The 10,614-nt window shown below is 34.6% G+C and overlaps 13 non-coding genes across 13 annotated transcripts in view; all 13 read right to left on the bottom strand.

The window, feature by feature from the left end:
- Window positions 1-65, bottom strand: part of TRNAW-CCA (transfer RNA tryptophan (anticodon CCA)) — a 72-nt gene extending 7 nt beyond the window's left edge. The window contains exon 1 of the tRNA in view: window positions 1-65. This exon is cut by the window's left edge and continues 7 nt beyond it. This is a non-coding gene — a tRNA (tRNA-Trp).
- A 472-nt stretch (window positions 66-537) lies between these two features.
- On the bottom strand, window positions 538-609 carry TRNAW-CCA (transfer RNA tryptophan (anticodon CCA)). The gene has a single exon. It is a non-coding gene; the product is annotated as a tRNA-Trp (tRNA).
- A 465-nt stretch (window positions 610-1,074) lies between these two features.
- TRNAW-CCA (transfer RNA tryptophan (anticodon CCA)) lies at window positions 1,075-1,146 on the bottom strand. Its single transcript has one exon. It is a non-coding gene; the product is annotated as a tRNA-Trp (tRNA).
- Window positions 1,147-2,698: 1,552 nt separating this feature from the next.
- On the bottom strand, window positions 2,699-2,770 carry TRNAW-CCA (transfer RNA tryptophan (anticodon CCA)). Its single transcript has one exon. It is a non-coding gene; the product is annotated as a tRNA-Trp (tRNA).
- A 974-nt stretch (window positions 2,771-3,744) lies between these two features.
- On the bottom strand, window positions 3,745-3,816 carry TRNAW-CCA (transfer RNA tryptophan (anticodon CCA)). Its single transcript has one exon. It is a non-coding gene; the product is annotated as a tRNA-Trp (tRNA).
- Window positions 3,817-4,283: 467 nt separating this feature from the next.
- On the bottom strand, window positions 4,284-4,355 carry TRNAW-CCA (transfer RNA tryptophan (anticodon CCA)). The gene has a single exon. It is a non-coding gene; the product is annotated as a tRNA-Trp (tRNA).
- A 1,546-nt stretch (window positions 4,356-5,901) lies between these two features.
- Window positions 5,902-5,973, bottom strand: TRNAW-CCA (transfer RNA tryptophan (anticodon CCA)). Its single transcript has one exon. It is a non-coding gene; the product is annotated as a tRNA-Trp (tRNA).
- A 973-nt stretch (window positions 5,974-6,946) lies between these two features.
- On the bottom strand, window positions 6,947-7,018 carry TRNAW-CCA (transfer RNA tryptophan (anticodon CCA)). The gene has a single exon. It is a non-coding gene; the product is annotated as a tRNA-Trp (tRNA).
- Window positions 7,019-7,490: 472 nt separating this feature from the next.
- TRNAW-CCA (transfer RNA tryptophan (anticodon CCA)) lies at window positions 7,491-7,562 on the bottom strand. The gene has a single exon. It is a non-coding gene; the product is annotated as a tRNA-Trp (tRNA).
- A 465-nt stretch (window positions 7,563-8,027) lies between these two features.
- On the bottom strand, window positions 8,028-8,099 carry TRNAW-CCA (transfer RNA tryptophan (anticodon CCA)). The gene has a single exon. It is a non-coding gene; the product is annotated as a tRNA-Trp (tRNA).
- Window positions 8,100-9,109: 1,010 nt separating this feature from the next.
- On the bottom strand, window positions 9,110-9,181 carry TRNAW-CCA (transfer RNA tryptophan (anticodon CCA)). The gene has a single exon. It is a non-coding gene; the product is annotated as a tRNA-Trp (tRNA).
- A 472-nt stretch (window positions 9,182-9,653) lies between these two features.
- On the bottom strand, window positions 9,654-9,725 carry TRNAW-CCA (transfer RNA tryptophan (anticodon CCA)). The gene has a single exon. It is a non-coding gene; the product is annotated as a tRNA-Trp (tRNA).
- A 465-nt stretch (window positions 9,726-10,190) lies between these two features.
- Window positions 10,191-10,262, bottom strand: TRNAW-CCA (transfer RNA tryptophan (anticodon CCA)). Its single transcript has one exon. It is a non-coding gene; the product is annotated as a tRNA-Trp (tRNA).
- Window positions 10,263-10,614: the final 352 nt, after the last annotated feature.

The following is a 10,614-nucleotide window of genomic DNA, read 5'->3' as shown; positions in this document are numbered from 1 at the left end:
GACGTGATTTGAACACGTAACCTTCTGATCTGGAGTCAGACGCGCTACCGTTGCGCCACGAGGTCAGTTGAAAAGCATGTGTGCTCCAGTACTTCTCAAGAAAAGTGCATGAGATAATATATGGAAGCCATTTGGAAATTTGCTACTTTCAATCACAGTTTAGAAAAGACATAAAAGAAGGCTGAATTAAGATCATCACATTCGGATTCATTGATTTCCAGTTTAAAATTAAAAATCTAGTAATATTCCCTCTTCTCTTACAAATTCAAAGATGACAATGGCGTGAATAAACTGTTAGGTGTTGCCGGCATTGATTAATTTTTTTAATGCTTTGAACTCAATTCCCAAAGGATATTTCTCGTCAAAGTATTGTTGATAAGATATTAATCTATATAATTTAAATAAAACACTTTGCTAAACCCTGTGCTGACAGGTTGCAACAAAATTGAGTTATTCTACTGTTAGTAGGATTACGCAATTTTTGTTTCAATCTTAACCCAAGCATCAATCAAGTTATGAAAAGATGTAAGAGTTAAATGACCCCAACGTGATTTGAACACGCAACCTTCTGATCTGGAGTCAGACGCGCTACCGTTGTGCCACGAGGTCAGTTGAAAAGCATGTGTGCTCCAGTACTTCTCAAGAAAAGTGCATGAGATAATATATGGAAGCCATCTGGAAATTTGCTACTTTTAATCACAGTTTAGAAAAGACATAAAGAGGGCTGAATTAAGATCATCACATTTGGTTTCATTGATTTCCAGTTTAAAATTAAAAATCTAGTAATAATCCCTCTTCTCTTACAAATTCAAAGATGACAATGGCGTGAACAAACTGTTAGGTGTTCCCACAGTGGATTCATTTTTTTAATGCTTTGAACTCAATTCCCAAAGGATATTTCTCGTCAAAGTATTGTTGATAAGATATTAATCTATATAATTTAAATAAAACACTTTGTTAAACCCTGTGCTGCCAAGTTGCAACAGTTGAGTTATTCTACTGTTAGTAAGATTACGCAGTTTCCGTTTCAATCTTAACCCAAGCATCAATCAAATTATGAAAAGATGAGTTAATTGACCCCGACGTGATTTGAACACGCAACCTTCTGATCTGGAGTCAGACGCGCTACTGTTGCGCCACGAGGTCAGTTGACAAGCATGTGTGCTCCAGTACTTCTCAAGAAAAGTGCATGAGATAATATATGGAAGCCATCTGGAAATTTGCTACTTTTAATGACATTTTGGGAAAGATATAAACAAGGATGAATTAAGATCATGACATTCAGATTCAGGGTTTTCCAGTTTAAAATGTAAAATATAGTAATAAACTCTCTTTTCTTACAAATTCAAAGATGACAATGGCATGAACAAAGTGTTAGCTGTTCCCGGCATGGATTATTTTTTTATGTTTTGAACTCAATTCTCAAATGATATTTCTCACCAAAGTATTGTTGATAAGATTTTAATCTACATAATTTAAATAAAACACCTTTTTTAAACACTTTGCCTACAGGTGGCAACAAAGTCGAATTATTCTATTGTCAGTAGAATTACGCAGTTTCCGTTTTCAATCTTAACACAATCATCTATCAAGTTATGAATAGACGAAAGAGCTACTTGACCCTGATGTGATATCAACATGCAACCTTATGAACTTGAGTCAGAAGTGCTACCATTGTGCACAAGGTCAGTTGAAAAGCATGTTTGCTGCAATACTTCACATGAAAAGTGCATGAGATAATATATGGACCCATCTGGAAATTTGCTACTTTTAATCACAGCTTAGGAAAGACATAAAGAGGGCTGAATTAAGATCATCACATTCGGATTCATTGATTTCAAGTTTAAAATTAAAAATCTAGTAATAATCCCTCTTCTTTTACAAATTCAAAGATGACAATGGCGTAAACAAACTGTTAGGTGTTCCCACAGTGGATTCATTTTTTTAATGCTTTGAACTCAATTCCCAAAGGATATTTCTCGTCAAAGTATTGTTGATAAGATATTAATCTATATAATTTAAATAAAACACTTTGTTAAACCCTGTGCTGCCAGGTTGCAACAAAATTGAGTTATTCTACTGTTAGTAGGATTACGCAGTTTCCGTTTCAATCTTAACCCAAGCATCAATCAAGTTATGAAAAGATGAGTTAATTGACCCTGACGTGATTTGAACACGCAACCTTCTGATCTGGAGTCAGACGCGCTACTGTTGCACCACGAGGTCAGTTGAAAAGCATCTGTGCTCCAGTACTTCTCAAGAAAAGTGCATGAGATAATGTATGGAAGCTATTTGGAAATTTGCTACTTTTAATCACAGTTTAGAAAAGACATAAAAGAGGGCTGAATTAAGATCATCACATTCGGATTCATTGATTTCCAGTTTAAATTAAAAAATCTAGTAATAATCCCTCTTCTCTTACAAATTCAAAGATGACAATGGCGTGAACAAACTGTTAGGTGTTGCCGGCATTGATTCATTTTTTTAATGCTTTGAACTCAATTCCCAAATAATATTTCTCGTCAAAGTATTGTTGATAAGATATTAATCTATATAATTTAAATAAAACTCATTTTTAAACCCAGCACTGACAGGTGGCAACAAAGTTGAGTTATTCTATTGTCAGTAGGATTACGCAGTTTCTGTTTCAATCTTAACCCAAGCATAAATCAAGTTATGAAAAGATGAAAGAGTTAATTGACCCCGACGTGATTTAAACACGCAACCTTTTGATCTGGAGTCAGACGCGCTACCGTTGCACCACGAGGTCGATGGGAAAGCATGTGTGCTCCATTACTTCTCATGAAAAGTGCATGAGATAATATATGGAAGCCATCTGGAAATTTGCTACTTTTAATGACATTTTGGGAAAGATATAAACAAGGATGAATTAAGATCATGACATTCAGATTCAGGGTTCTCCAGTTTAAAATGTAAAATCTAGTAATAAACTCTCTTTTCTTACAAATTCAAAGATGACAATGGCATGAACAAAGTGTTAGCTGTTCCCGGCATGGATTATTTTTTTATGTTTTGAACTCAATTCTCAAATGATATTTCTCACCAAAGTATTGTTGATAAGATTTTAATCTACATAATTTAAATAAAACACCTTTTTTAAACACTTTGCCTACAGGTGGCAACAAAGTCGAATTATTCTATTGTCAGTAGAATTACGCAGTTTCCGTTTTCAATCTTAACACAATCATCTATCAAGTTAAGAATAGACGAAAGAGCTACTTGACCCTGATGTGATATCAACATGCAACCTTATGACCTTGAGTCAGAAGTGCTGCAATACTTCTCATGAAAAGTGCATGAGATAATATATGGACCCCATCTGGAAATTTGCTACTTTTAATCACAGCTTAGAAAAGACATAAAGAGGGCTGAATTAAGATCATCACATTCGGATTCATTGATTTCAAGTTTAAAATTAAAAATCTAGTAATAATCCCTCTTCTCTTACAAATTCAAAGATGAAAATGGCGTAAACAAACTGTTAGGTGTTCCCGCAGCAGATTCATTTTTTAATGCTTTGAACTCAATTCCCAAAGGATATTTCTCGTCAAAGTATTGTTGATAAGATATTAATCTATATAATTTAAATAAAACACTTTGTTAAACCCTGTGCTGACAGGTTGCAACAAAGTTGAGTTATTCTACTGTTAGTAGGATTACGCAATTTTCGTTTCAATCTTAAACCAAGCATCAATCAAGTTATGAAAAGATGATAGAGTTAGTTGACCCCGACGTGATTTGAACATGCAACCTTCTGATCTGGAGTCAGACGCGCTACCGTTGCGCCACGAGGTCAGTTGAAAAGCATGTGTGCTCCAGTACTTCTCAAGAAAAGTGCATGAGATAATATATGGAAGCCATCTGGAAATTTGCTACTTTTAATCACAGTTTAGAAAAGACATAAAGAGGGCTGAATTAAGATCATCACATTTGGTTTCATTGATTTCCAGTTTAAAATTAAAAATCTAGTAATAATCCCTCGTCTCTTACAAATTCAAAGATGACAATGGCGTGAACAAACTGTTAGGTGTTCCCGCAGTGGATTCATTTTTTTAATGCTTTGAACTCAATTCCCAAAGGATATTTCTCGTCAAAGTATTGTTGATAAGATATTAATCTATATAATTTAAATAAAACACTTTGTTAAACCCTGTGCTGCCAGGTTGCAACAAAGTTGAGTTATTCTACTGTTAGTAGGATTACGCAGTTTCCGTTTCAATCTTAACCCAAGCATCAATCAAGTGATGAAAAGATGAGTTAATTGACCCCGACGTGATTTGAACACGCAACCTTCTGATCTGGAGTCAGATGCGGTACCGTTGCGCCACGAGGTCAGTTGAAAAGCATGTGTGCTCCAGTACTTCTCAATAAAAGTGCATGAGATAATGTATGGAAGCTATTTGGAAATTTGCTACTTTCAATCACAGTTTAGAAAAGACATAAAGAGGGCTGAATTAAGATCATCACATTTGGATTCATTGATTTCCAGTTTAAAATTAAAAATCTAGTAATAATCCCTCTTCTCTTACAAATTCAAAGATGACAATGGCGTAAACAAACTGTTAGGTGTTCCCGCAGTGGATTCATTTTTTAATGCTTTGAACTCAATTCCCAAAGGATATTTCTCGTCAAAGTATTGTTGATAAGATATTAATCTATATAATTTAAATAAAACACTTTGTTAAACCCTGTGCTGACAGGTTGCAACAAAGTTGAGTTATTCTACTGTTAGTAGGATTACGCAGTTTCCGTTTCAATCTTAACCCAAGCATCAATCAAGTTATGAAAAGATGAGTTAATTGACCCCGACGTGATTTGAACACCCAACCTTCTGATCTGGAGTCAGATGCGCTACCGTTACCCACGAGGACAGTTGAAAAGCATGTGTGCTCCAGTACTTCTCAATAAAAGTGCATGAGATAATGTATGGAAGCTATTTGGAAATTTGCTACTTTCAATCACAGTTTAGAAAAGACATAAAGAGGGCTGAATTAAGATCATCACATTTGGATTCATTGATTTCCAGTTTAAAATTAAAAATCTAGTAATAATCCCTCTTCTCTTACAAATTCAAAGATGACAATGGCGTAAACAAACTGTTAGGTGTTCCCGCAGTGGATTCATTTTTTTAATGCTTTGAACTCAATTCCCAAAGGATATTTCTCGTCAAAGTATTGTTGATAAGATATTAATCTATATAATTTAAATAAAACACTTTGTTAAACCCTGTGCTGACAGGTTGCAACAAAGTTGAGTTATTCTACTGTTAGTAGGATTACGCAGTTTCCGTTTCAATCTTAACCCAAGCATCAATCAAGTTATGAAAAGATGAGTTAATTGACCCCGACGTGATTTGAACACCCAACCTTCTGATCTGGAGTCAGATGCGCTACCGTTACCCACGAGGACAGTTGAAAAGCATGTGTGCTCCAGTACTTCTCAAGAAAAGTGCATGAGATAATGTATGGAAGCTATTTGGAAATTTGCTACTTTCAATCACAGTTTAGAAAAGACATAAAGAGGGCTGAATTAAGATCATCACATTTGGATTCATTGATTTCCAGTTTAAAATTAAAAATCTAGTAATAATCCCTCTTCTCTTACAAATTCAAAGATGACAATGGCGTAAACAAACTGTTAGGTGTTCCCGCAGTGGATTCATTTTTTTAATGCTTTGAACTCAATTCCCAAAGGATATTTCTCGTCAAAGTATTGTTGATAAGATATTAATCTATATAATTTAAATAAAACACTTTGTTAAACCCTGTGCTGACAGGTTGCAACAAAGTTGAGTTATTCTACTGTTAGTAGGATTACGCAATTTTCGTTTCAATCTTAAACCAAGCATCAATCAAGTTATGAAAAGATGATAGAGTTAGTTGACCCCGACGTGATTTGAACACGCAACCTTCTGATCTGGAGTCAGACGCGCTACCGTTGCACCACGAGGTCAGTTGAAAAGCATGTGTGCTCCAGTACTTCTCAAGAAAAGTGCATGAGATAATATATGGAAGCCATCTGGAAATTTGCTACATTTAATGACATTTTGGGAAAGATATAAACAAGGATGAATTAAGATCATGACATTCAGATTCAGGGTTCTCCAGTTTAAAATGTAAAATCTAGTAATAAACTCTCTTTTCTTACAAATTCAAAGATGACGATGGCATGAACAAAGTGTTAGCTGTTCCCGGCATGGATTATTTTTTTATGTTTTGAACTCAATTCTCAAATGATATTTCTCACCAAAGTATTGTTGATAAGATTTTAATCTACATAATTTAAATAAAACACCTTTTTTAAACACTTTGCCTACAGGTGGCAACAAAGTCGAATTATTCTATTGTCAGTAGAATTACGCAGTTTCCGTTTTCAATCTTAACACAATCATCTATCAAGTTAAGAATAGACGAAAGAGCTACTTGACCCTGATGTGATATCAACATGCAACCTAATGACCTTGAGTCAGAAGTGCTGCAATACTTCTCATGAAAAGTGCATGAGATAATATATGGACCCCATCTGGAAATTTGCTACTTTTAATCACAGCTTAGAAAAGACATAAAGAGGGCTGAATTAAGATCATCACATTCGGATTCATTGATTTCAAGTTTAAAATTAAAAATCTAGTAATAATCCCTCTTCTTTTACAAATTCAAAGATGACAATGGCGTAAACAAACTGTTAGGTGTTCCCGCAGTGGATTAATTTTTTTAATGCTTTGAACTCAATTCCCAAAGGATATTTCTCGTCAAAGAATTGTTGATAAGATATTAATCTATATAATTTAAATAAAATACTTTGTTAAACCCTGTGCTGCCAAGTTGCAACAAAGTTGAGTTATTCTACTGTTAGTAAGTTTACGCAGTTTCCGTTTCAATCTTAACCCAAGCATCAATCAAGTTATGAAAAGATGAAAGTTAATTGACCCCGACGTGATTTGAACACGTAACCTTCTGATCTGGAGTCAGACGCGCTACCGTTGCGCCACGAGGTCAGTTGAAAAGCATGTGTGCTCCAGTACTTCTCAAGAAAAGTGCATGAGATAATATATGGAAGCCATTTGGAAATTTGCTACTTTCAATCACAGTTTAGAAAAGACATAAAAGAAGGCTGAATTAAGATCATCACATTCGGATTCATTGATTTCCAGTTTAAAATTAAAAATCTAGTAATATTCCCTCTTCTCTTACAAATTCAAAGATGACAATGGCGTGAATAAACTGTTAGGTGTTGCCGGCATTGATTAATTTTTTTAATGCTTTGAACTCAATTCCCAAAGGATATTTCTCGTCAAAGTATTGTTGATAAGATATTAATCTATATAATTTAAATAAAACACTTTGCTAAACCCTGTGCTGACAGGTTGCAACAAAATTGAGTTATTCTACTGTTAGTAGGATTACGCAATTTTTGTTTCAATCTTAACCCAAGCATCAATCAAGTTATGAAAAGATGTAAGAGTTAAATGACCCCAACGTGATTTGAACACGCAACCTTCTGATCTGGAGTCAGACGCGCTACCGTTGTGCCACGAGGTCAGTTGAAAAGCATGTGTGCTCCAGTACTTCTCAAGAAAAGTGCATGAGATAATATATGGAAGCCATCTGGAAATTTGCTACTTTTAATCACAGTTTAGAAAAGACATAAAGAGGGCTGAATTAAGATCATCACATTTGGTTTCATTGATTTCCAGTTTAAAATTAAAAATCTAGTAATAATCCCTCTTCTCTTACAAATTCAAAGATGACAATGGCGTGAACAAACTGTTAGGTGTTCCCACAGTGGATTCATTTTTTTAATGCTTTGAACTCAATTCCCAAAGGATATTTCTCGTCAAAGTATTGTTGATAAGATATTAATCTATATAATTTAAATAAAACACTTTGTTAAACCCTGTGCTGCCAAGTTGCAACAGTTGAGTTATTCTACTGTTAGTAAGATTACGCAGTTTCCGTTTCAATCTTAACCCAAGCATCAATCAAATTATGAAAAGATGAGTTAATTGACCCCGACGTGATTTGAACACGCAACCTTCTGATCTGGAGTCAGACGCGCTACCGTTGCGCCACGAGGTCAGTTGACAAGCATGTGTGCTCCAGTACTTCTCAAGAAAAGTGCATGAGATAATATATGGAAGCCATCTGGAAATTTGCTACTTTTAATGACATTTTGGGAAAGATATAAACAAGGATGAATTAAGATCATGACATTCAGATTCAGGGTTTTCCAGTTTAAAATGTAAAATATAGTAATAAACTCTCTTTTCTTACAAATTCAAAGATGACAATGGCATGAACAAAGTGTTAGCTGTTCCCGGCATGGATTATTTTTTTATGTTTTGAACTCAATTCTCAAATGATATTTCTCACCAAAGTATTGTTGATAAGATTTTAATCTACATAATTTAAATAAAACACCTTTTTTAAACACTTTGCCTACAGGTGGCAACAAAGTCGAATTATTCTATTGTCAGTAGAATTACGCAGTTTCCGTTTTCAATCTTAACACAATCATCTATCAAGTTATGAATAGACGAAAGAGCTACTTGACCCTGATGTGATATCAACATGCAACCTTATGAACTTGAGTCAGAAGTGCTACCATTGTGCACAAGGTCAGTTGAAAAGCATGTTTGCTGCAATACTTCACATGAAAAGTGCATGAGATAATATATGGACCCATCTGGAAATTTGCTACTTTTAATCACAGCTTAGGAAAGACATAAAGAGGGCTGAATTAAGATCATCACATTCGGATTCATTGATTTCAAGTTTAAAATTAAAAATCTAGTAATAATCCCTCTTCTTTTACAAATTCAAAGATGACAATGGCGTAAACAAACTGTTAGGTGTTCCCACAGTGGATTCATTTTTTTAATGCTTTGAACTCAATTCCCAAAGGATATTTCTCGTCAAAGAATTGTTGATAAGATATTAATCTATATAATTTAAATAAAATACTTTGTTAAACCCTGTGCTGCCAAGTTGCAACAAAGTTGAGTTATTCTACTGTTAGTAAGTTTACGCAGTTTCCGTTTCAATCTTAACCCAAGCATCAATCAAGTTATGAAAAGATGAAAGTTAATTGACCCCGACGTGATTTGAACACGCAACCTTCTGATCTGGAGTCAGACGCGCTACCGTTGCGCCACGAGGTCAGTTGAAAAGCATGTGTGCTCCAGTACTTCTCAAGAAAAGTGCATGAGATAATATATGGAAGCCATTTGGAAATTTGCTACTTTCAATCACAGTTTAGAAAAGACATAAAAGAAGGCTGAATTAAGATCATCACATTCGGATTCATTGATTTCCAGTTTAAAATTAAAAATCTAGTAATATTCCCTCTTCTCTTACAAATTCAAAGATGACAATGGCGTGAATAAACTGTTAGGTGTTGCCGGCATTGATTAATTTTTTTAATGCTTTGAACTCAATTCCCAAAGGATATTTCTCGTCAAAGTATTGTTGATAAGATATTAATCTATATAATTTAAATAAAACACTTTGCTAAACCCTGTGCTGACAGGTTGCAACAAAATTGAGTTATTCTACTGTTAGTAGGATTACGCAATTTTTGTTTCAATCTTAACCCAAGCATCAATCAAGTTATGAAAAGATGTAAGAGTTAAATGACCCCGACGTGATTTGAACACGCAACCTTCTGATCTGGAGTCAGACGCGCTACCGTTGTGCCACGAGGTCAGTTGAAAAGCATGTGTGCTCCAGTACTTCTCAAGAAAAGTGCATGAGATAATATATGGAAGCCATCTGGAAATTTGCTACTTTTAATCACAGTTTAGAAAAGACATAAAGAGGGCTGAATTAAGATCATCACATTTGGATTCATTGATTTCCAGTTTAAAATTAAAAATCTAGTAATAATCCCTCTTCTCTTACAAATTCAAAGATGACAATGGCGTGAACAAACTGTTAGGTGTTCCCACAGTGGATTCATTTTTTTAATGCTTTGAACTCAATTCCCAAAGGATATTTCTCGTCAAAGTATTGTTGATAAGATATTAATCTATATAATTTAAATAAAACACTTTGTTAAACCCTGTGCTGCCAAGTTGCAACAGTTGAGTTATTCTACTGTTAGTAAGATTACGCAGTTTCCGTTTCAATCTTAACCCAAGCATCAATCAAGTTATGAAAAGATGAGTTAATTGACCCCGACGTGATTTGAACACGCAACCTTCTGATCTGGAGTCAGACGCGCTACCGTTGCGCCACGAGGTCAGTTGAAAAGCATGTGTGCTCCAGTACTTCTCAAGAAAAGTGCATGAGATAATATATGGAAGCCATCTGGAAATTTGCTACATTTAATGACATTTTGGGAAAGATATAAACAAGGATGTATTAAGATCATGACATTCAGATTCAGGGTTCTCCAGTTTAAAATGTAAAATCTAGTAATAAACTCTCTTTTCTTACAAATTCAAAGATGACAATGGCATGAACAAAGTGTTAGCTGTTCCCGGCATGGATTATTTTTTTATGTTTTGAACTCAATTCTCAAATGATATTTCTCACCAAAGTATTGTTGATAAGATTTTAATCTACATAATTTAAATAAAACACCTTTTTTAAA

The sequence above is a fragment of the Ranitomeya variabilis genome, chromosome 5 (genome assembly GCF_051348905.1).
Source record: "Ranitomeya variabilis isolate aRanVar5 chromosome 5, aRanVar5.hap1, whole genome shotgun sequence".
NCBI lineage: Eukaryota > Metazoa > Chordata > Amphibia > Anura > Dendrobatidae > Ranitomeya > Ranitomeya variabilis.
This window is presented reverse-complemented; position numbering and strand designations above follow the sequence as displayed.